This window comes from Macrosteles quadrilineatus, unplaced genomic scaffold (assembly GCF_028750875.1).
Source record: "Macrosteles quadrilineatus isolate MER2022 unplaced genomic scaffold, UCM_ALF_1.0 Scaffold_4__1_contigs__length_99947679, whole genome shotgun sequence".
Lineage (NCBI taxonomy): Eukaryota > Metazoa > Arthropoda > Insecta > Hemiptera > Cicadellidae > Macrosteles > Macrosteles quadrilineatus.
Window position 1 is genome coordinate 26,203,572 of NW_026542597.1, and position 26,618 is coordinate 26,230,189.

The 26,618-nt window shown below is 37.4% G+C and overlaps 1 protein-coding gene across 1 annotated transcript in view; it reads right to left on the reverse strand.

The window, feature by feature from the left end:
- The window catches only part of LOC128991647 (glypican-4), a 106,097-nt gene that overhangs the window by 29,544 nt on the left and 49,935 nt on the right, over positions 1-26,618 (reverse strand). The gene's annotated exons all lie outside the window — the stretch shown is intronic.

Here is a 26,618-nt window from a genome sequence, read left to right on the forward strand (position 1 = left end):
CTTTTCTAAGTGGCGCTGATTCGGGTGTTCGCTTAACTCTGAAAAATTCCTAGAACCGGCCCTGTACCTTCATCAAAATAAATGGTAAAACATAAAAAAATTATCAAACTCGAAACAGAGCTTGAGTAGAGTGACGCGTTACGGTTATTTCTACGATTTCGTCTTTTTGGGCGTTCTTTTGTAAAGGAAATGGTTCAAACCCTTGTCAGTACATATAATGTTGACCCTATGGGTCTAGAAACGATTTCACATTAAATTGAACCAGCGACCTTAAAGATTCGATGGCAAGCACTATAACCATTCCCCTTCCCTGACAATTTGGCTAGCATAACATCATATTTTTGTAGTAGTTCTTGGTGTATGTGGTATGTTAAGTTGGCCAACCCATTTGTTCGTTCCCTGATATTCCTAAATTTTCGCGAGTCATGCAAATACTCGAGAATGTCCAGAAACGGGTATAATAAAGTGTAAGTAATGTAACTTTGGCTATGATTTGTTAAGCAGAACTATTAGTGCGATCAACCCATCAAAGACAATTTTTGTCACTTATCAACACTAGACTATAGACTATAGACCAACTACAGTTAACGGCAATGCTCTCTACTTTGATTAATATGAAGGGTGATTTTATGAATTTCATAAATATTATTCATTTCCGCCATTCAATACCAAACACATCCCTGAACATTCCCATTTAATTCGATAAAACAAAATATTAATCGATTAAATCTCGAGGCTTAAAAAAGGCTCATTTTGTTAAAGAAAATCTGGTAGAACGTCAAGAGAATGTTTCGGCAGGAATTTACAATCAGTGTCAACAAGGGTAGAATGGAGGAGTGGAGGGGGAGGGGGAGTATCAAACATTATCTCTGCACCTACAATGTTAACACCGCAAATCTCAAGGTTTAATTTGCAAATCAGCATTTTGAATGTTATCTGAGAGACGCAGGCGTCGCTAACAATGCGCTTGTTACATCTTTGTTGCGCTCCTGTCGATTATTTTACCAAAATAGTCGCATTGTTAGCTTGAAATGTGCACGTTAAAAATTTAAAAAAATTTCAATTTTTCTATTCCACAGTAATTTTTTAAGTCAAGCTCTGTACTTTATTTATGGAAGGGAATAGCTCATTGGGTTGGGTTTGTTCGTAACTTCATCAGTGTTCAACAAAAGTAGAGTTGATAAATGTTATTACACCAAGTGTTTCATTATCCGAGTTAAAATTTTGTTATCACTATAAACATCAATGATTATCACAAGACATAGTGTACCTAACGGTCTTTCTACATGCAAATGTTGGATAGACTTATTAACCTAAAGAAAATCGTCTTTTCTTACTACCAGACTTGTAAAAAATGTCAAAGATAACCAATATTTTGATTTTCAGCCATAAATCAAATGTAAAAATACTAAAAAGGACAAAAAGTTGTAAAAGGCTAATACTAGCAAACTTGAAAAAAAAAACATCCCAGTACACATATCATCATTAAAATTATAAACACAACTAAAGACAGATGTAGTTTGTAAGCAACCCTGTAAAATCAAACACAAACCTTATGTATGTAATATCAGTCAATATTCAGTTGTCAGTGGCAGCAGTGAGTGATAGCAAACACAGAAGATCGACGCCGGAAGTCGAGGGAGCAAAACCGACGTAGAGATTGAATCATTCGCAAAGTAAACACCAATAACACACTCGCTACTGCAGCAGCTATCTACAGTTTACCCTCCACTTCATCTACATCCCCTACAGTGTATCTACCACAACACGACTGTGCACCTTGCTGCCTAACTGGACCTACGGTATATGCCACCACTTCATGTACAATTGAACATCCCATACAGTCCACCATCCACTTCATGTTTATCCCCTATATACACCCCTCGTGAAGTCTATCCACCACTTCATACAAATACACTGCAGTTTATCTACTGCCACTATTTTATACTTGACTACACACTTTGCTGCCCCATCCGTAACAAACTCCCGGACTGGACGAATTTTTAACACCAGAAATATTTACATTTTCTGTAGATACTCTAGTAGGCCCAAATATTTCTGATAATATCGATAGTGGTTATCGTGCAATAAACATTATTCAAGAAATTACAATGTTGTTTTATCATTTTAAAATACCGCAATATTGATAAATGACAATTATTTTCCCCTCAAAGATTCAACCTCCAATTACTTCGTCGCAATGAGATTTCGGATAACAAGTTCGCCGAAAGAAAAGTGATAGGAAAGTAACGAGAGCCGCAAAGGCTGCGATAACTTGAGTCTCGGGTTGTTTACCTCCTTTGATTACACAAACGTTAAAAGATTCAGTCGCTGTCGAGCGCTGGAAACGCTTTTCCCAGAATAATCCTTCCACTTGTCACACCTTCGGTTGCCTTATCTGTGATGAAATCTTCGCTTTTCGTCCTCTTTCTCATTACATCGCGAAGAACGCTCCTTTTATGCCAACTATTGTTTCCTGTCAAACAATATATTGATTCTTATTTTTTACACGATTTGTTACTGCAAATTAGTTGTTAATTGATTGCACACAGAGAAAAAAATGATTGCTGTTAGCTACGTTTAGTGGTATTTTATAATTTTGTCGTCGTATACATTGTAGCACGAAGTAGGTTCATAACGCTCCTAAACATTCGTTACTAAATTGTTTTAGTACAAATGCATTACAATTTGTTTTATGGATTGCCTTTATTGGTGCATTGAGACAAAATTTAACACAACTCAGCGTTTAAACGGAACGATCCCTGTAAACTATGTGCAATAATGTTTCATTTCAACACCACTTGTAATATTCCTTAGCTTCAACATTTTTTACTTTTTTTACAATTTCAACTCAAACGTTCTATGTCCACTTTTTAAACTCCGAATATGAAACCAACTCTGAAAAATACAGACAATATGAAAACCATTTGTAAGTTTTTTCAACAACAAACCACAAATTTAATACCAACCCCAATTTATCTGTTTGTTTAAAAACACCAAGCATAAAACACAATGGTTACAAAATATTCAAAGATAACTCTAAATCCTCCGCAACCCTTATCAGGAAAAATAAACAGTCTCCGACAAACCATTTAAATATCAAATCCCGTTTAAAGGATGATTTTCCATAAAACCCCACTTGAGGATGAATTCAGTTTTCCTACTTCCTTCGACGCTCGCCGCTGAAAGTGATTACAACCCCCTTTTTATGCCCCCCCCCCCCCCCCGACCCCCTAAAGGGTTGAAGATGTTTAAACAGTCAAACACTCGGGGTGGAAGAGGGCTGAATAATTTCATCATCGCACTCCACTGAAGCAGATCGCATATGGTTATTGTACAGACACTCGGGGTTTAATGTGAGTTCCATTTTTATTTTACCGATCAGTCATGCTAGTGAGCTTTTGTTAGTGGCGAAGGGGATGCGATGACTGTTTGATTAATGTTAATGCGATTTTTGATAGATGTACAGTACACTGGTGTTGAAAAAATTATACAGGGCGTCCCGTAAATAGACAGCCAAACTCCGGGAAATCGTTCAGTGGATCAATGGAAGATCAATTCAATCATACAAAAATGTATATGGTTAAAATAATTTTTACGAATAGTGTTTTTGGCCTCTGGGGACAGCAAAATGAATGATAAATTCAGTCCCGGGTCTTACCATGACACCTACTGTAATAGCTGCAAAATAGAGGATGCGCTAAAACTACTGATTCATCACAAGATATAAGAAAATGGAACCTAAAAAGTCATTTGAAACGTTACTAAAGGTTATGCATGACAAATACGACAAAAAAACACTACTAAACCACGCACGTAATTTATTGTATTTACAATTCATCTGGGACTAAACCCGTGGTCGACGCGTATACGGAGCCACAATAACTTATAAATCCTTACAAATTAACAATCATTCAGGCGCCTAGTGCTCACATGATAAATCACGGCGTGGCAGCAGCGTGACGGCCGACAAGTTTTTATCACCCGGTGACAAGCGATGATCAATGGCGGTCTTATCACTGCTTGTCAGACTTATCGGCTGATACTGGAATGGTCTGGGATAATGTTAACAGTTAACCTACAGCACAGGTTAATGGACGCCATTGGACGCTTACACAACGCTTTAACAGTTTAAGTTATATACAGTGTTTCGTCTGCACGATTTTCTTGATAGTTCTATCGTAGAAATTATTTTTGAGGCTATTTAAGGATTTTGGAAAAAGTATGATCAGAACAAAATAATTACGAAGTATCACGTGCGAGTTGGAGCGCTGAGCAAGGTCTATGACTTTTTACTTAAAACACCTTCACATTCCAGGACGCTATAGGCTCCAATAGGCTCAGGCCAGAGATCCCACACTACTGGAGATTCGGTATAGTCAGCGGCGTTATTACAGATATCAAATCCATTGGTGATTGGTGTGATTTGAACCAAGGACCTCGGGGACCCCTCAAACGTGTGTCTGCAGCAAGAAGTGCATGTTAAGGTTGATAGAACCAACCTTGTTTTAATAAAATAACTACATTACTTAAAACGTGTACAAAATGCAGTAAATTTCCACACAACAACTTTTCATAGAGTTTTGTTAAAAGTAAATACAACTCTCAAACTATCAAGGTGGTTATACAATATAGCCTATCAGACCGTAGTGGAAAATATGCCGTTAAACATTACGTTTGGTTTAGATCAAAATGTATAAACTTTACAAACTAATATAAAGTTAAAACACAAATAAATGAATAAACTACCCCAGATAAACTCAAGTTTCATACAATAAGTTTAAATTACTTGTTAACCCCAGTTTCACCTTTGTTGGTTCAGAAACAAACCACCTGCAAAACGCGAAAATCGGTTTCCGCTGCCGCGAGACAATCGGAAATTATTATTCGAAACGTTCACAGTCGGCGGAAACTGCAGAGAACGGAAATCACGCCGTCAAAGGGGAAAGTGGATGAGGGCGAGAGAGGGCAAAATGCTAATTTAACTCAACCGACCACGGCTGGCCCTGGCACAACCGATATATCGATTTATATTTATATTTTCTCGATACCGATACCGAATAAACTAGGTTTAGGGCCAAAGGCGAGTGGGGAAAGAGAAAATCAGTTATAAAAATTCAAATTTGATCATATATTTCCACTACTTCTTGATGGACCAAAATTTTAAATCTTATGATGGACGGATTCCCATTTACATATTATACACCAACATAAATTGATGCCGACTATTGAAAAGTGGCTTGCGTAAAACATCGGATTAATGAGCGGTTATTTTTTAGGGCTGGATAGTTCTTAATTTTAAGGAGGGATCAGGCAAGGCCACAATCAGGGAGACAACTAATTAACGGTAACGTGCTGTCATGTTCAGTCAGAGAAGAGATATAACGCATGCAGAACATACTCTGTTCTGAAAACAAGGTAGGCTCCAAGGAGGATTAACAGAATGTTACATCCTCCTATGTAGGCTCCAAACCTTCACAGCAGCCGAAACGTTGTCAAATAACCAACCCTTTTACCTGATTCAAAACTGTCCCAAACGTGCGTGAAAATCACCAATGGTAAGAAAAATTCCAATTCGAGTCCAATCGAAGTCCTCGGAATAGAGCGGTCCCACTGTATATCACATCGGCAATCATATGGTTGTTAACCCGGCTTCCAGGCTCTAATAAAACCCCACGCCCTACATAAATCCCCAGTAGGTACCACAGTGTGTGGGCCATACGGAATGCGGCGTCCACCAAGGTAGCGTTCTCGGCCCGACGCTATTTATCATCATGATTTACCAGCGAAGGGGAACTAATCCTGGTGATTGCGCGCTCCATTACAGTGTATTAGTCAAAACGCCGGCCTTCATTCATCAAACGTCATGTCCGTCCTGTCTGTTAGTCAGTCCGACCAATTGTCGGTAATTGTTTCACTTGTTTAAAGACGGTCGCTTTCTCCTCGGTTCTCCATTGGTCGCGCTAGACACAGGTGATCGTGGTGAGTCAGGGCTCGTGTTGGTAAAGACCGATTTTCAGCCTATTTGTCGCCAGCACGCGTGCTGTTGGGACGAGGAATATTTTTGAAGATTGACTCTTGTTATTCAAATGTGGCGAGGTACCCCAACACGTGCTTTGTTGTGGTAAGTTCAGGAACGACGCTCTCCGCCTTTTGACTGAAGCAATCTGACGTTTTCAACAAGACAAAACCCGTACAACTGAACAAAGGATATACGTTTGTCGTATGAGTGGAGTTTTGGCCACTGAAATCGTGTAAGGTGTTAACTATGTTTTGCAAGACAACCACTCACTGGATTGTTGTGAAGCGAAATTGTAAAAGATTGAAGTTAATGTGTTCTTTTATTTCAATTAGTTGCAGGATAGAGAAGACCTGAAGTTAGAAATTAAAATTTTAGGAAAATACAGCAGCAAGCAATGCATTGAGACGCACTTGAAAAACATAAAATATTGTATCCAGAACTTACTAACGTATCAAATTTGCAACACCCACTGGGTACCAAAATATTTCCTACTTCAAACACGACAAGATCTGCATCGTCGCCAATACACTTGCGACGAAATTAATATGAACATATTGCTTCAATTCCTAAACACATACAAACTTTCCTTTAATCTTTATTCACGAAATATCTACGTCCTAATATCTCGACACAGCAAACATATGTTTATCATTTAGCCCGTCGTATACATCATAAAATCTACATAAATCAATGTGGCAATCTTTGAGCCGTCGCGGCAAAAATAACTAACCGGCAGCGTGGGCGCATCCCGCTGCATAATGTTTAAAATTACAGATGGAAATTGAGGCGGAATTAGTTTTGAGATGAATGTGCGAGCCGAGTGGCGTCGGAGGCGCCGAAATACGACCAAGTAAACGACCGTAAAATCAGCGAATTTACCATGGCAGATATTGAATCAACTTTATAGTGGGTTCTACCTCGTAAGATATAGCAATAACATTACTTATCCCATATGAGGTATGTTGAAATTCAAATTCTTGCTCGTCGAGTTAACTGAGCCCCATAACACTTGCAATATTTCAATTTTAGCATTTTAAGTACTTTATCAATTTTATTAAATATTTTCAATTCTAAACCTCAGCTTCGTAAGAATACTATCCAAACCAGTTGGCAAAAATATAACCTTTTCCAAGTTGTTGAAGGATTCAGCTATTGAACTTACTCAGCAGGCTCGCCATCAAAACTGATAACGTCTCATGTTTTGTCTAATATGAACCCAAAATAAAATTCATTTCTTAAATTAAGCTTAAAGAACGCATTTAATGATAAAGCTCAGCTATAAGGCCTACGAGATCAACAATGTATTATTTACAAGATACACTAACTTCAAAAATTATTCACAGTATCACACGACTCAACTTAAATAAAAAACATCAATTATGATTTTTATCTTTTACTTTGCTATTTTTCATTTAAGATATTTTTTATAACCTAATAACCTCAAAGCCAAATAATTTGACAATATCAAATTTATATATTTAAGCCACACCGGCCAAAAAGAATATAAAAAAAACTCACACACGAAATCATTTCAACACACATGAATACCTCTGAAATAAATTTAAAAACCACAGCCAACCGAAAACAATGAAAAACAATCCATGTGGCATAACTGAAATAAAGGTTGGACGCTGTCAGAGGCCGTGGAAATGGGTGAAAACACTGAAAATTGTGAGAGGAAAGCGAAAAGCGGACTTCCGTCTCAGGGGCAAATGTTGTCAATTGGCCAACAGTTTTGGGGCGGCTTTTTAGGGGGTGGTTTGGAGGGGGGGGGGGCTATTGACACTGAATATCTCAGAGAGCGCGAGGGAGAGGATCCCCCTTCTCCCCAGGGTAGAGGAGGGAATTCCCGATTATAGACGACGGACTAAGCTACTTTGATTTATTTGTTTAAGTTATAAATATTGGCTAGGGGCGGTAAATTCGATTGTCTGCACGCATTGTCTGCTGGGTTTTATGTTCCAGACGCAGGAATTGTTTTACCAGACTTTTGTTTTCCGCTTGAATTGTATTAAAATATTGGGAAAATAGTGAAAATATTGTATTTTATTTTTGCATCAGCGATTAACAGCCATGGTAATTGATCGCATTAAATCAAGAAGATATGAATGCAACATTTAGCCCAAGGAATAATTTCGTGCACATTAACCATTTCGATTTCTTACGGAGAAATACCTTACCACAAGCTGTTTAATTTTCTATTTCCTTTCTAACTGATTAAATCAATGGACTAACTACTCATAATTAGTATTGTTAAAGCGAAATAATCCTCTTAAATGCAACACCATGGTTTTAACACATACTTCTATGAGACATCGGACAAGGGTTAGCAAAGAAATTATCATTCGACTATTTTGAACTACACAATAAATAACAAACAAATTAAAATAATTATAACAAAAATAAACCCAAAACGACTGGCATAAAAAAATTGAATATGGTTTTAGGATGTTTAATTTTTTTAAACGTATAAAATGAACATACAAATTTAAAATGGACGCTATTTAAAATGTAAAAGAAAAAGTCCCATTTAGAATGCTTAAGATGATTTAATTTATGTTCACAAATTAAACATTATATAATCACTTACCAATTCAATTTTACAAAATCCCTTTAAATAAATGCAGCAGACGATTTTAAACAGTGCTCAAGGTGAAAGCCTATTCACTGAGGGCTGCGAGAAGATACTTAACTCACTTCCAATTATCACCTTCACTGGTGTTAATTACAAAAATGACATCTCTAAGCCTTCCAGGAGTTCCTAAATTGACTTCTTTGGCTTCAGTTGACGAGGGAGACTCATTACTGCGATTATACAAACATTTGCTTCTTTGTCGGAGCCTCTAAAACATACGTTAATGAACACGAATGTTTAGGATAACAAATTTAGGGACTGATAATTAGTTTGGATTGTAAATAATTGTAATTTTCCTACTGAGTTATACCTTTCAGCCAACTATATCCATAGTCATGTTGCTATACATTAAAATAAATAGTTTTTGAGCCACGAGTTAACACTGCTTGGAAAAAATTTTGAAATGTTGTCGAAGTAATCATTTAAATCATAAAACTCATTCATAATTTAACTTTGGACAAAACACTATTCAAGCTATCTATATAAATATTAAACTCAGAAAAAGGCGTGAGCTATGAAACTGTTAATCACATTTTACTAAAATGAGAATAATGGTCTAGAAACATAAGTAGTGATCTTCATTAACACGTACTAAAACTGTATATGATGTATAGCGATATCAAGCAGAAACTCCTGAAAAGATATACGATTAACAGTAAAATGGTAAAGAACCTATTCTACTGTAGATTTTTTTGGTTGGCAAATTAATAATATTTATTAAAACTATAGCATCACTCTTTTTAGATGTGCCTGGTACAGAGACAGTTCACCTTGCCTTGGAGCTCTTTTTCAATTGCTAAAGGGACAGCTAGGAAAACAGCTAGGATATGCTACAAACTACAATATTACAATGCTACCAAAGCACTGAATAACCGAAATAAATTCTAATGGGTGAGTTTTGACGAAAATAATTCTCGTTAAATAATTATTGGTCTTAAAAACTTGCCAATTTTCTCCTGCCATGTTGCCATTAAATATCCATGTTACAGCATTTTAAACTTATTACTGTACTTCCAATAGAAGTATATACAAATACACAATTACAATATCCATAAATATTCTCTGACAAAACGTTGCAACACCACAAGTGAAGGCTGAAGGATGCAAATACACTACAAAGAGCCGACACCGCGGTGCATTGTATTTAAACAATGTCGGTAAATAAACTGTGACCCGCGTGGGAAGCTCATCTCTACCACTCAACAGACGACATCTACTGAAGGGTGAGGACACTTGTGTACAATACAATATAACTCTGTCATTTGTCCTAGAGCCCTAGAGACAAACCGACCAACGTGCAGTCACTTGTGATAAGGGGTCACCTGATGGACAAATATATGACATTTTCTAAATATTTAATATCTGCACTGTTTGCTGCTTTTATAATCCAGTACAATAATGGAAGTTGTGGAAAATTAGATGGCTTTAACGTCATTAACATATTCCATGGGATAACTAATAACTTTGTCAACAGCAAGGACTACAGAGCTATTTTTTTTTGTTATCTATATAAAGCTCAAAGTACCCATGAAGTTTTGAGAAAACTACAAGTCACACCCCCATAAACCACATACTTAAAATGTTCGTCATAACGAGAAACATTGCACAAAACCATTATTTCATAAATTGGCCTTTAAGGTCGTAATTCCTTTCTAAAAGAAACTTTCCATATATACCTAATGTTAAAAATACCTCAGCTGTACTTATTAGTTTGAATTACTGTATTCTGTTTTGTTTATTTCAGCTTAACTTAACCAATCAATTATTTTATTAATACTTATTAAGTCAAACGGGGTGAAGCCCGTGGGTACTTTATTATTAACGAAATTTACTGCAATAAGTTATTAATTAATACAATTTATTCTTCGAAAACTATTGAAAAAAAATCGTACAAAAAATGGCATAGTTGTCAAAGAAACACGTAGCCTAGACAGGATGTAAAGAAAGAGATAGGCTTTCCATTATTAGATAAGTTATGAATCTAATCTTACGATTCAACCTAAAAATGTCCAACGAGGGTTATTAATAAATGTCATTTTCTTCTAAATTTGACTACGATAGTGATTGTTGATAGTAAATTGGTTTGTTCATATAATTCATAAATGGTCAATTACTGTAACAATACTGTTTGAATGATTTAAACGCTATTTCGTTATTAAACACAATTAAGGTCACGAAATTCAATACAGTTCTTTTTAGTAATAAACCTTTGTTATAGGGGTTCATTCAATCATCTGAAAGGTTTTGAAATCTTTTATCAGTCTTTCTTTTTGCATCCAAACGTACATTTAATTAGAAATATTAAACTACCACCATCGGTTTATTAATTCCGTTTCCGTTTATTACTTTATCCTAATGAATTTGAATTGATTGTCTTCTAAATTCAGTTGGTATATTGTAATTTGTTTCTTAAAAAAAAACTTCTGAAATATTTTTGTCAAAAATTTCAAAATCGTCAAAATATTTTAGTGTAATATTTTCACGTATTGCTGTCAAACAAAAGCATATTATATTCAAAAGTATAGTCACCCATACTTACGGCGAACCTCGCCAAATCTTGTTTAACACTTTGAATATTCATACCTGCAACAAGAAACATATCTTTTAAAATATTAAAAATAATGAATTAATTTACAAATGATTCTTCAGATTTAGTAAAATTCTAAAATTACGTAAACACATGATAATTTTAGACTTTGGCAATTGCAACAAACGATGTCGTGCTACTGTAGAATTTGACTTCTGAAAACAAATGTAAAAGTACAAATTATGACTTGTATTTTATTTAGAAAATGTATACCCTAAATTGATTAAGTCTAGATCAAAACCATCAGATACTGAATTAAAGAAAACATGTAAAACCAATTCACTCGCACGGATTATCACTAATCCCCAATTAAAGATGGTACTCAATTTTCTATCTTAGGTTTTGTTACTGTGATAGTTGTTGGTTCATTAAGTTTCAATACTTAATGATTAACCAACACTTAAGTATTTTTCATATATGCCATAACCATAATACAAGTATACTTTTTATACCATTGAAAATTCCGAGGCTTGTTTTTCGTGGGATTTACGATGGTGACGCACTGATGTTGACTTTAGTTTCTCTAATTTTAGGGTACATTTTATGATTTGTGCCTTATTGTTTGGTTGTAAAACCGACAAGATGTTGTTTATAATTAGATAATTTTATTCTATTTGATTGAACTAGTCTAAAAATAACAAGAAACTAACAGTAAACACCATCTTGTTCTTCTTGTTGTTGTTGTCCATCTTGTTTTGTTGTATGAATGTAAAAATGGAGTTGTCCGTTGGTATGTAAAATAAATAAATAAGTAAACAAAACACGCCCCAGCACGAATAGTCCTCAGCTTATCCAAAATGATGACAAACCTATAAGGTGCATAGATGTCAATTTGTGCTACAACTTTGACATGGGAAATGAATAGAAGTTCTATCAATGTTCGAAAATGTGCATCTTTTCACAGTTCACAGCGACAGCGATGTTCTACTCGGAAATGCACGATTGCAGTGCTCAGCATGACAGCTCCGGAATGAATGGCCGTGTCTGCCAAGTCCCGGGCCAGGTCCAGGACCAGAGGCCGGCGTGCTGGCGGTCTGGTATCGCAGGAATGTCGTCTCACCGGTCCAGACGTGTAGGAGGTGTGGGAATGCACCGCAGCCTCCCTCCCTCCCCACCGCTGCACCTCCTGAGGACGCGATCTGCAAGGTCCTTTCCCCTCACCAGCTCATCAGCTGTTCAACAAACTAGCTGCAACTACAGCTGTTAGTGTTAGTGTTGTATCAGACATAGACGGACGAGGATTGTTCTTCTAGAGACAAACACTGGTGTAGCCAAATAAGGAATTAGAAAAGTAGCAGCTTTAGTGTCTGATATAGCTCTCACGGAAAATATGCAAAGAGACAACGCTTTTCAGCCAAAAAGATGAGGCGAATGAGGAAATTAGAATGAAAAGCTGCTAATACAGTATTGATCGTTTGACTTTATGAAGATTAGAAGTTTGGTTTGAAATTAAATATTGAAAGTGTCAGTACTGTTCAAATTAAGTTATTTTTATGAACTTGATGGTGCTTCAGATGTGTCATCAAGAGAATCAAGAATTTGGAAAGTTCTTAGTTTGGTTGACAAGCAGCCAGGATAAGAAATAAAAAATGCAGTATATGCACCAGACAAAGCATCTTCATACAATATTTACCAATAATACTCGCTTTTCCATTTAGCAAGGTTGAATAAACAATCTTTGATTCGAATGCCAAAAGTTTTGAAATTCAACTCTAACGTCTACTATTATTTTAATACTACGACCTGCTTTTAATACTCTTAATTTGACGACACCAAAACATATTCCTTTATTTATCCAAATGGCCAATATAATGCTATGGCCCTAAGCAATAGCAGTGTCATTGAACGGCGTGTATAAAATTTATGTTCAGAAGCACTCACACATTGCTAAATAGATTACCACGTGCATAAATATAGACGGCACACGTGCAGTTCAAGCATTGGCAACAAATCTATCTTTGCATGTCTATCTTTGGAGTTCCGTCATTGGAAGGCGTAGGTTGTATCCATTTAGGAATTAGCGAATGCTGGCAGAGGCAGATCAAACCGGATTGAGCCTATCAATTTGAAGGCAGCAGCACGAGATGATGAAGACATTAGTAAGCTCCCAGTGACAGGACGCAAGACGCAACACTTCTGGGTGTCAAGTAGGCTCTTCCTGTCCGCTTGTCAGACTAGGATTACTATGTACAACGGCACAACTTCTTTCTACAGAGATTTCGTCTATGGCTGGAGCAAGAATTGATCTCATCTATGACGATGACCTTGATTCATGTCTTCTTGTCGGAGCAGGATTACTTTCAACCAAACTCATCCCACATTACTTGGGTAGATGTATCTGAGGACGTCTGAAACCTCGACAACTGATCGATTCGCAACTGTTTACGATGACAAAATGAATAGGTTAATCCACTTTTTGCGATACAGTATTAGGAGGAAGAAGGCTTTCCCTATGTTATTGACAGAATATGACTGCTGTGGCAGAGTCGATTTCATTACGTATGAAGATGATTGATTCATTACGTATGAATAGTTTAGATTGACTATTTTTTATCAGTAACTTTAGGATGATGAAGAGAGGGGTGTCACAAGACATGACATTAATTGAAAATAAATAAACTACTGTGACTGGGTTTTGTCTTCAAAACTAACTATACGTACAGTAAAAATACAACACCTTTTTATTAATTGTATGTTTTATAGAACAAACTGTTCTCAAATTATCGTTTAGATAAATACATTTTAACAATATTTTCGCTTTCATAATGTGAGTAGCAGACGATTATTCAACCTACAGAAGTAAACATTCCCAAAACAACTAAAAGTTAAATTACTATGGATGTTTTAACCAGTGAATAAAACTGTTTTACACCTCCGAGTGGTAAAACTCAAATCTACTTATCCAACCTAAGCGTTTGCATTCTTAATTAACTATCACAACACCCGCAGTCTTATTGCAGTGGCTGTCACAAGCCCATAAACCAGAGTTGGCGAGTTTCATTTACTCGCGAAATTGCAAATTCCACTTCATTAGATTTCCCACGACACTGGGCTACATTACTCAGGCTCCGGCAACAGCCCAATAAAGATGTGCCAAGAGACATGTAGTCATAACGAAGCTGATGTAATCGGCCGGCCAAACAAAACCGGTGTAATATATGGGTAATTTTTTGTCTGCCATGTCGGCCGAGGAATTTCAATTTGTGTGAGTCACTATTATTAGTCATGTAAGGTCGGTGGGGGTGGGGGACATTCCGGCGGTCGCGTAGCAACCAACCGGATGCTCGGAGGGAGTTGTTTGTTTTGCTATTATAATAGAACGCGAGGTCCGACAAAGCGGGGCGTTTTCGGATCGTGTCCTGCAGAAGGGGGGAGGACCGTCTGCGAAACGACCTCGGACAGGCTGCGACTTGCTGGACAAGGGTGACGTGTCGGAGCAGGAATAGCAACAAGTTCTACCTGTGAGAGCCAAAACTGCGTGACTAATGTTCTTTTCATCAGTTGATGAAGAAAAAGGCCGTCTCTCCTACTTTCTACGATACTGCTATACTTCATACTTGGTATGGTTCCAATTAAGTATTAATACTGTCCTTTTGTCAATAAGTTTATGAATAAAGGTGCAATCAAAGAGTAAGGAGCAATGGAGTCTAAAATAAAGAAGAATGGCTATTGGCTGTTGTATTGAGATTGGTGATATCATAGTTTTCAAACATCACAAAGCTGGATGCAATATGAAGATGCGTGAAGTGTTATTGATATCGATGTGACTTGCTGTAGATTCTGATTGCAATGCAAAATGTGATTGTGGTTGCAATCATATCCATCGATTACTCCTTTTCCCCGTCATAAAGAAACAATGAAGAAATAATGAAGAAAGAGTCTTTTGTCTCTCTGCTATGGCCTTAGATTAGTTTACAATATCACCGATGCTCTATTGGCCTCAGCGACACTTCAACATTTTGAATCCTTATCACCATAACCATAGCTATAACAGCAGACAACATCTCAAAAAAGCAGACCAGCTGAACTGCTCGTCGTTCGAAGGCAGTATCCGATGGCATACCGTTATCCCGGCCGAGATGGTGTTATAGAGTCATTACTTCCACGGTGCTAAGTGATCGTGCCGACCCCTTGGTTCCGGTCACTTACATCCATCTCCACCTTCCTACACCCTGGAGCTCTCCTTCATCTCGACACTGACACTGACCATGCGTTGCTGATAGCTGCTGAGTGCTGATAGACCGTCTGCATGAGTATGTCACATTCGATCTGACAAATTTAAAATTCATTGCCACTTTTTACTAACAAAGTACAACCCAACGAATGGTAAAGAGCAAGAGCTAGAGGTGGACGATCTAGTAATCTTAGTTTTCTGCATAAAACAAACTTTGGTAAATATTGTTAGATTTCCTTGCAAGCGTAATTGAAGTCCGCTGTTTTCTAATCCAGTGCCCTTTTTTCCAACCTCTAAAGGATAATAGATCGGATGGTAAAGAAATAAAAACCCTTGAGGTGGATGAAGGGGAAACAAATAACCTTTGCTTTCCGTTTCTTCAGAATTTTTTGTACTGAAATACCTACACTGCGAAAAAATAGTGACTTTTTGATAGTTCGAAACTGGGCCCAGATGATCTTGATCAGTGCTAAAAGTACGCGTCACAGAACTACTAGTGAAGTGGTTATAATGATAAGTGTGCTCTTCCCACGTTCTCAAATGACACTTCCAAAACCACATTTATGCAAACGTGACACAGAAAAGCAGTGCTGCACCAAAGCGGCAAATCCCACCCAAATTGCCCCTTCCCGTATCGCAATCAACATCACATCACCGTCAAGCTAAGTAAATAGCAATAAAAGGTGAGGAACAAAAAGCCCATGCGAGGACTCCGAGGTGGGCTAATCTTCAATGGCCGGCCTCAATGGGTCGGGGCCGGGCTTTTTGTATCATCTCCGTCGGCATCTGACTGCGACGGTGGGACGGTGTTGCTCATTTAGCTGAGTTTCCCAGCCCCTCAGCTTGATTTATCGTGTTCGTGCCGCACTGGCCGCCCCACAGTTCGCCGCTCACCGCTCACCGCTCGCCGCCCGTGCTCGCTGCTCTTCCTCTTTGTCTCTTATTAGTCATTACCATCCGAAATTTGAGAAATACACGTGATACATCCTGCACCGCCTACCATATCCTGCTCGCTTGTACCAAAATGCGATTCTGATCAATACCAAATACAACATGCGCCAGTTTTAGATTTTAAACATCAATGCACAAGTGAGCCTTCCAGAAATAGTGAACCACAAACGTAATTCACAAAATGCTAACCAGACTATCACTTTTCACAAAAGCACTCTACTCTACTGTTTAACGACACCATATTTTAACAATTAAGGACGGCTGCATCAATAACTGCTTCATAACCATTGACTATTAAAGATAATAAATACTAAACCGTTTTATCGGGATATATAAAATGAGGATCTAAGCCCTGCTACGCGTTAGCCATCGCATTAGTTGTTTCGAGTATTTACTAAAACATTGTATCTCGATTAACTGACCATGATAACAATAGGAATTCAACAACTCTACCCCAAGCCCACTGATTTTTCGGTTCCGAACCACTGAGTCATAGCTGAGACTGAATGACCTTGGGTGTGCCAAACTCGGGTGGTTGACCAGACCAAAGTGACACCTAGCGTAGGCTGTGGACCGTCCTACGTCCAAACTACGCTGGCCGCTATAATAAATAATTAATAGCACAGCGCAGGCGCCAGCTGCCGAGGAGCGAGGAATGCGCAGCTGTCTTGCCTCCTGCGCCGCGCATGCTTAGAACGTGCCGTCACCAAGGTAACAGCTTAGCTGAGGGATTCAAATCACATCAAACTCCAGCCATGGCTTCGGCATTCCCTAACAGAGCGTTGTGAAAAATATCGTAGACTTCGCAATATGACAATACACAGAGTTATGGTGATATATTCACGTATTAAATATATAGATTGTTGTGTGTCTGGCGTATCGTGGCATGTGTGATGATGCAAGTAGTAAATATAGACAGATATACCCGCACCTTTCTAAAAACCTGTGTTCCTCGTCCATATGAAGATACTGTAGGCTACCTGACGTTGGGAGATCGGACACCGTCCCACACAACAGAATCAAACAAAACAGCCTTGTATAGTAATTAATGCAACTCAGCGACAAGGCTATAGACTATAGACGGTGAATTCCTGTACGTCAGCGAACAAACCTACATCACAATTCAATGTAGATAGGGCGGAGGACAGCGATATAAAACCAAGATGGCATCGCGACACAAGAATGGCCGTCTCGGACAATCGGCGAGCTAAATCGGCCGCGTAATTGACAATGTGGCTGCAAATCCGACAAGAATTCCACGCATATCCTATATACACAATGGGCGGGCGTCTGCTTACATACTACCTTGGCCGAGAACGTTGCACGCTTGCATAAACAATCGTATACCTCGGCACTACCCGGGCTGAAAACATCGACGGTCGTTTACAGACAAAGGGTTTTGTTTGAAAATTGCTGTTTATCCTCCGCCGGCAGATAAAAGTGCCATTAGCGTAAGTGATTGGGTTGTCAGTGGTGCAATTTTGAATTTAAATTATTCTGATTGGTTTAAGTGGTCCGTGTATCGTGTGCGACAAGAATTGTTAGTCGCTGCAGCTTGTTAAAGGCTGATTTATTAGTTAATTAGTTAAGTGCTCATTAACTACTTGATGATCAACTAGCAGTTACCCGGCACCACGTTGCTGTGCTAACAACTATTATTTTAAATGGTATTTTGTTCGTTACGATAAATAATAAAAATGTATATTAAAAACCAAAACATAATATTTATTTTACTTTATGTGAATTGTTGATAGGAAAATGTAGCCCGTCGTCACATACAGTTTTAACTTTACTGCTTTTTTGCGAATGATCCAAAAGATAGTACAACTCATAAGAACATTCATCCGCTATTTGATTGATGAGCAAAACTGATTCCATGCTTAAGGCAGTTGCAAACCCAGATTGACTGTTTTATGTCGATTCTATCTGATAAGGGGCGATTAAAAGCAAAACGGTTGTTATTTTACTGGAACATGAGTATTTTTCTTTGATCATAAAGAAAAAACAAATACTTTTGGCATGACCACTGTACCCAAAAAAAAAAAAAAAAAACTCAAATGTCCACATTCGTATTATATATAAAAAAAAGTAAATTACGCCATTCATTATGTTTAGAGTAAATTGATAGTTGTTGCATATTTTTCATTTCCAACACGCTTGGCTATTTAGCTTTAGAAAATACGCCAGGTTTTTTAATCCAATAAACAGTAACCAAGACTATGCAGGGCATGTGTGGTTGCAAACTCTATAGGTAGGTTGTATTTTTGTATACATGCGCAACACAAGCATTTTGCATTACAGTATTAAAACACAAGTTTGAAAATTACGTAACAGGCCAAACATTTCTAAATAACACGTCTTCTAGGTACTCCTATGATTGATACTTTTGTTGGATACCTATGAAATGATCACGCAGTTAAAATGTTTTACGTCGTTCTTTCAAAAAGTATAATAAAGTTTGTACTATCCGACTTCGATATGTTTAAATTCTGACACATTTTGCAACGACCCAACCAACCACGCATGGTAAAATAATTAACCAATTCCTCACACAAGACGTGAGGTGGCGACTGGCGACTGGTTGTAATTAATTCCAAACGTGTTTCTGACAAGTTTATAACTCGTTTAGTTTAAACACAGCGGTAAACGGAGGATTTGCGCGGTTAATTACAGAACTGAGGTAGTTAAAAACCGGCCAATGGCGGTAATGGTAATGGCGACGGGCGCACCTCTGACCAGGACCAGACGTGCTGACCTTGGACACGTCATCATCGTCTACATTGCTGCATAATGCCGTCGACTTTTGGACACTGGGAGACATACCATCTATATGGATCACCTGTAGCATTCCGCTAACTGGGAAACGGAGAACCGGCCACCTCTCGTATCCGCATATAGAAGTTTGGTTAGGTTATATTAAGTTAGATAATACATATGGCCCCTGAGTTTACGACCAGTGGCCGGGACCCCTACACCCCGCAAACTGACACATTCTTTCTTCCATTTGCGTCAACAATTATCGTTGGTAAGCGGTGGTGGAAACTATATATTTTATTAGCCACAAACATTTTGCGAACCACAATTTTACATTTGGGGTTAGGCCGTTTTTTTAGAGTTGAAATTATTATGATATACTAAATATCAATAAAAATAATACGATCTGTTTTGGTATGGATCCAGGTCTATGGAAAAACCTCAATTAAAAATGAAAATTAAAAAACGCCACTTCGAAATCACTTTAAAACCCACTTTTTGGGTTTTGTAGCACCTTTAAAAGATAATTCCACCCAAAACCAAAACTCAACAATTTTGACAAAAACTATGCTTTAATCATATGCAATTAAAAGGGGAGGGGGTTATAAACCTAGTTGAATAGGCCTAAGGCACTCAGTGTCCAACTAAAATTGTAATTTCACACTTAGTTTTTTTATTTTATTTTATTTCATTTTTTTTATTTCCAACGGACATCTCCATTTTACAGCATACAAAACAAAACATTAAACTCAGGATGACTTAATTGATAATAACAAATGTTGTGCTTATATTAGAAATAAAATCAACAATATATAATGATCTAATAACAAACAACAGTATAACAATGCCAAACCTAGCCAAACAAAACAAAAACTGACAAAATAACAAAAGGTTTACTAATAATAAATAATTTAAAACAACAACAATAAATAAAAAATATGAAACAATAACAACAAACCCACTAACAACAATAACAAATGAGAAAGATAAATATATAGATTGACTAATATAAAATTAAATTGATTAAAGAGCACGACAAACCTAAAGTTAAATGCAAAGACAAAAGTGAAATTTTTAACAGACAAGTAGTATTAGATTGAATGGTACAACGAAAAACAAATTTTAGTATTTTGGTAACTGTGATAATTTATGTGACATCAAAGATGCTACAACAGCTAGTGTTTCATACAGTTTGGTTAGGTTAAAAAGTGTATTCGACTGAAATCGGTTACAGTCACATCAGTATTCTATCGGCCCCTCCATTCAACGCCCTTAATTTCTTATTGAAATAGCTCAAACTTCTATCAATATAATATCTACGCACTTAGTCCTCATGTGGATACAGTGATCACATAAGACCTCTTAGTCAAAGATTTCAGCGCAAGGAGCTCTCATGGAGACATATCCAGCTAGAGATATAATCTTCAGCTTGGAATGACGTAAAATAAAGCTAAGTAATCTACGGAGATTGAACGCGGGCCTTGTGGACCAGTCCTGCACTTGACCAGCCGAAGCCCTCAACATCTATTTTAAAGAGCAAACATTAACGTATTACAACAGAAGAGCAACACGGCCTGGACAAAGAAAATACTAACTTCATAAAGTAAGTATTTAGCACCTTTCCAAATACACTCCAGCCACAAGTATTCAAATGAGGTAACGAAGCGAGAGTAAAAAAAGAAAAATCGTAACGCACAACCAAAAATGGTGTTACAAAAAGTGCAAAAACAAGACGATACACTCTATAACCGGTCAGATTAGTTGAGATACCGTCGTCCAGATACAGACATCCAGCTATGACACTAATGCCGGGATAATACACTGCATTGTCAGCCCGGCTTTGGCTAAGTCTGACAGCCGTGGTATTTCTTAATACTGTACCGAGTACAGATGCGAGCTACTTCTGTCAATGGGCTTTGATAAGGAAATGCCAACTTATGTCAACGTTTGTACAATTTTTTGCAGAGCGGATTTAAAGTACCTTTGGTTTTGTTGAGAACGTAAGCTATTTTAATTGAGTGTTCATCGATGCTAAATGGTGTGTAGGCACGAAATTCTGGACACAGAGAGACATTTCATCCATTAATTTCTTAAAGGAAATTCTATTTTTTTACCATGATTTGGGATGAAGACGTAAAAAACAATTTATGATTAATCTTTCTTTTAGAGTGGCACGTTTAAAAAGTCAAGCAAGGTTACCAGGAAAGCGATTAGTATATCTTAACAGTCACATATTCGACCGACGCCGCCGTCTCAATTGAGACAATCTATGTATATTATCATCTCCTTTTATCTATGATATTATACATAGATGATTGAGACAAGAAGCTCTTTCATTGTACATTTGGCTACTACAATACACAAATGTTACAAGGGAAGGCAATTGATGCAACGAGTTTCAATCAATTGGGGTTATAGAAAACAGTAAATGCGATTCCTGTCATAAGCAACTAGAATCAGTATTCGTCCTCTATAAAAGAATGTAATTCTACACGGTGGAATGCAGAATCACTGATTAGTTCCTTTATGAACATACTTATTTGGAATCTTTTACCGGTCGATGGTAGAAAGATAATTTAAGACAACTTCCGCTTTTTGAAACAACTTGTTCAGTATTTCATGTCAAAGGTATTCATAAAAAGTATTATTGATTAGTTAACTACGGAGAACGTCAAGTTTCTACAAAAATACATAGTGAAAGGAAGGTGCGAAATGAAGTAAAATATTTTAAACTTCTTATTTTAAGTTAAACAAAGCATTTAGACATATTGGTTTACAAATGACAGAGTTAATTGGTTCCCATCCGTTTTAACGTAATTCAATCAGAAATAAAGCTGCAATTTTTATTCCTGAGTACCTGAGACATTGTAATGCATTTTCTGGCAGACGACCTCCACCTACCCGCCAAATCGCCCGATTCCCCCGCCAAGGTCCCCAGATGTTATCTGACGTTCGGTCACGCCAGTCTAATTGATTACAGTCCCGCCAGTCCCTCGGGATCAGACTGTTTGCCATTTAACTTTACGACGTAATTCTATGTCTGATTTGATTGTTAATCGAACCTCCAAGTATCGCTGGCAGATTGGTTATTTTAAGCGATGCTACAATCCGTACACATCCGGCTTGCAACTGCTCTTGTCTTCGCTGTTTAGAAAAACATGAAACGGTTTGACATTTCTGTAGTTTTTGCAATAAAATGTACACCATGAAAAAGTATTAGAAATGGTACAATTGTGACCGATTTATAAGCGATTAAATATGAACTACAAATAGCTTCTAAAGTATTGTCCTTAGCAATTAGTTTTGTAGGTCCTGGAAAATTTAAAAAACACTCCAGGTCAGTTTAGGAAAAAAACATATCGATCACCAAATACAGTTACCAATATTTTTAACGCAATTATGTATATTCATCCTAGAGGTTCACTAGAGTGGAAACAACTGAAATATAAAAATGGTTCTTAGAACCTACACTTTTCATTAAAAATACATCTCATTATCAGAAAATATGTGAAATTGATGAAATTTCGACTTTTTCACAACTCGTTTCCAAACACCTGGTCTTTGGGATGGTCGAAAACAGTTCATATCGTTAAGGAAAAGCTCATGGAAAAGCCAAGGTTTACTGTTGTGTCAACGTAGTGCAAAAAACCCAATACCCCATTGAACCCTCACTGCAATAACCATACGATACAACCCTAATCTATAAAACATCAGTCCAAAAGAAGATTCATACAATCTCATATAACCTTCTCTCTCATTCACCACAACTCAAACCACTAGTGACTGGTTTCTCTTGACAAATTGTCAAGGCAATTACATATTTTACAAATACGGCGACAAGTTGACGTAGGACTTGGCAAAGTTATTATAAACAGTTTACGCAGCCCACTGTAATAACACGGCGGCCTGTCAGTGTCGGCTCTAGCTGTATATTACAGTAGACTCTCGCCACCTGATAATTTCCTCATCTCGAGACACTAATGCAGTCACACCATCTCCCCCGGTGTAATTTCAAAGGTGCATTTTACATATTATGATTTTGAGATTGGGTGAAAAGTTAAAGAACTATCAAGAGTGTGAATAATACTGTAATCGTGTATGTAGCCGAACCGTAGAACTCGTAATTGAATCTAACACTGGTTTGATTGCAAGTGGTATCTATCTAAACCGAACCAATCGATATCAATAGATGATGCTGTAGAGGCAACGTTAAAGTAACAGGAAAGTGCCAATGGCGTAAATAAACCATAGAAAAACGGTGTCCCGGATTAGTGACTGTGGGGCTAAAACTAAGACCGTGACTCAAGTGAACAATTCATTTCCGAGCACTACCAAGTGTGTATGTTTGTCTCAAAAATCCATAAAAATCAATGGTAACTGAGGTTACAGTGCTAGATTTGGCTTTGCAACCATAAAATGTGTTTGTATACCGTTATTTATTTTATAACGTGTTAGGAATTACGGACCACCTAATTGATCAAATACGCTATAAAAGGTCACTGGCACGATACGCTTAGGGTATACAATAGCACCGTTCAGGTTTAAAAACAACGTTTACTAGTCAAAAAACGTATAGCAAACCAAGTTAATCTTTCGATAATCTAAATTCTAAACAATAATAAACGAGATGTTATCCAATATAAATTAAACATCTAAAATTTAAAAACCTTATACATAGTTAACTAGTTCATAATCTCTTGCCATAAAACAAATCTCCGCCAAGCAACAAACACCGATGTCGCGACATTCACATTGTATGCTCTCGACGTACAACTTCCTCTATAAACTTTTACCGCCCGCGGTCTGAGGAGCGTCTGTCAGAGCAGTTGAGAGGAGAAGGGTGTTGTAAAAAGCCGGACTCCTTTCATCCATGATTTAGTGCTTTCTGAATGGTCGGGGTTTCAACAAAACTGTTAGGCTCTAAACCATTGTGTGGGCTTTGAATGAAAAGATACAAATCGAAATTATCGAGGAATGCGATTGATGTATTTCTCGACTTTGACTTGTATGAAAATATTAGTATTGATTTAGACCTTGGATGGTAACGAATTGCAAAAATCAAAATACTACATCTAATATACTTACAAAACAATGGAATACTGGGTAAAAACGCACCTGTAAGAAAAAAAGCACAATCAATTATAAAAGTACAACATGGGGCTACATAAAACAATATTTACAGCTACATAAAGCAATCATTGGCAGTCAACTTAGATTCTTTTATGATAATGTCAAACATTCTCAATACTAAAGCTTGACTGCCAATAACCTTAAGTATTACGACGGGTAGCCTTTCTTATAAAAACTATAGCAATAAAAGGCTAGTCTTACCCTCATTAGTATACAAATAAAGAACGGTTAAAGTTCACTACGTAAAAAGCAGGGTTTTTTGCTGAAACCTATCAATAATCTAAAATCATTTAACTTAACATGTTATTTTAATTTCACGCTATTAAAACCAGAAAATCTATCTAAACCACGTAAAAAACTCAAGTACTTTATGAAGGATTCTAAGTTGAATAACATTTTCAACGACGCGACACCTTCCACAAACTAAAACTCCTCAAGAGAGAGATCTCCTTCCAAACTCCCCCAGTGTGTGTTCAATACTATCATTTTCACTCGGATTCAACAGACTACCAATTTACTTATCAGAGAATAGTTAATTGCACCTATTGGCTCAGCGTATCTACTGGTAGAATATCAGCGTATCAAGCGACGGACCGTAACATGTTGTTTACGGTGTGAATAATTTACGACAACGTCTCAATCAGCTGTTTCTCAGCCATGTGTGGTTGGATATCAGCTGTGTTATTATCGACACGCGAACAAGCAACAGCTGGTCGACGAGCCGAGACTACAAACAGCTGATTACATGAGCGATTTCCATAAATACCTGTACAGAGTAGATAAATTGTAAACTGCAAGTTGTCATGTTAAAACCAACGAATATAAACAAGTACATCGTCAGGTAAAGGAAAAACTTATTAAATTTTTACAGCTACGCATATATTTTTCTCCAACTAATTGCTGTCCATTCCTTGGGCGGAAGTGTTTATCGGGTTAACATTTTACCACGCGAGAAAGTATGACAGTAAATGATTTAACGCTGTAAATTAACATAGGTTGTTACTTACCGTAAACCTTTTGGCCAAGCAAATGCGTGCAACAAAAATTAACACGAAAAGCACAAAAGTTACAAGATTGTACAGAACCGATTAGCTACAATGTTAACACGAATCGTGATGGGTTGTCAAATGCTTTTAAATTTTGGTACAAGCGGGATTTATGTCCTTAAAATTAATGTTCAAATCTTGCTTCAAGTTCCTAATTTAACAGTAATGTTTGGCTACATATGCATTAGGTAAAATATTGAGAGATTAGAGTTTGGTATTCAAGTTTTGGTTGAATTGCTGTTCTAGATGAATCTGGATTGATTCCCTATTCAGAATTGAAAACATACTGGGTCTGAATTAGTTACTGGATGGTATAAAGCAGTGATTAGAGCAAGCGATCTCTGTTTTGTAGACACATAGGTTTAAATCTCGCCAACAACCAAATTACTTTAACAGGTGGTTCGCAACAAATCAAAACTGTAGGTTACCTATCACTACCCTTGTATTGAAATTAAATACCTCCACTGAACCCCTTACGATAACAAAAAATACATTTAAACCGCGTACAGCTAACCACTCACGACGTAGGGCTAACGAAATCTACTAAAAGACAAAAAGTGTAGAGTCTAGGCGAAGCGCCTCCAGCGCCTCACACATCGCCTGACATCTCACTACGGCATCCTTTGTAGCGGACCCACCGCAGTCCGGCCATTGTCGTGGATGAGAAACGATTAACATTCGGGGCCCGTGACGGTGCATCTACGATGATAACACTCATCTGGCCGGCTCTACATCACACTCTAGTCACGGGACAGCCGTGTATCAGGGTATGATTCAGAAACCTTACCGTACCGTAGTAAAGTGCTTTCTACCTAGAAAGTTATCCTCTCTCATCTTTGGTGGACATAACGCTTACTTTGGGTTGCGAACCATCGTAGCATTACTACAGCTAAAAGCTATTGGTGTTTAACAGGATTTGAATACATAGCTTTACGGCTGAAGTCACACACTCTAGCTAAACCAGTCGGAAACGGAATCGTTTTCCATGATAAAATACCTATCTTTTCTGGACGGTCACAGCTGTAACATATTAACTATTGGTGTTGGATGGGTTTTGAACCCGCGCCTTCGCGACTTAAGTTATGCTCTAACTAGTGTGACCATTCAGCAACCGAATCCGATCTCTGCTTTGCATCTTAATCATGAATTTATTCAAATCAAATCAGACTGTCCTTTTCAGTATACGCATTTAGATAAAATCAGTACTGGTAAATCAGGATCCTAATCAGAACCTGAATAAGATCTAATCAGATTTCAAGTCTGGCTAGTTGATCTGGACCGGATCCGTAATGGTCAGTTCTCATTGCTCTTAATGGTTA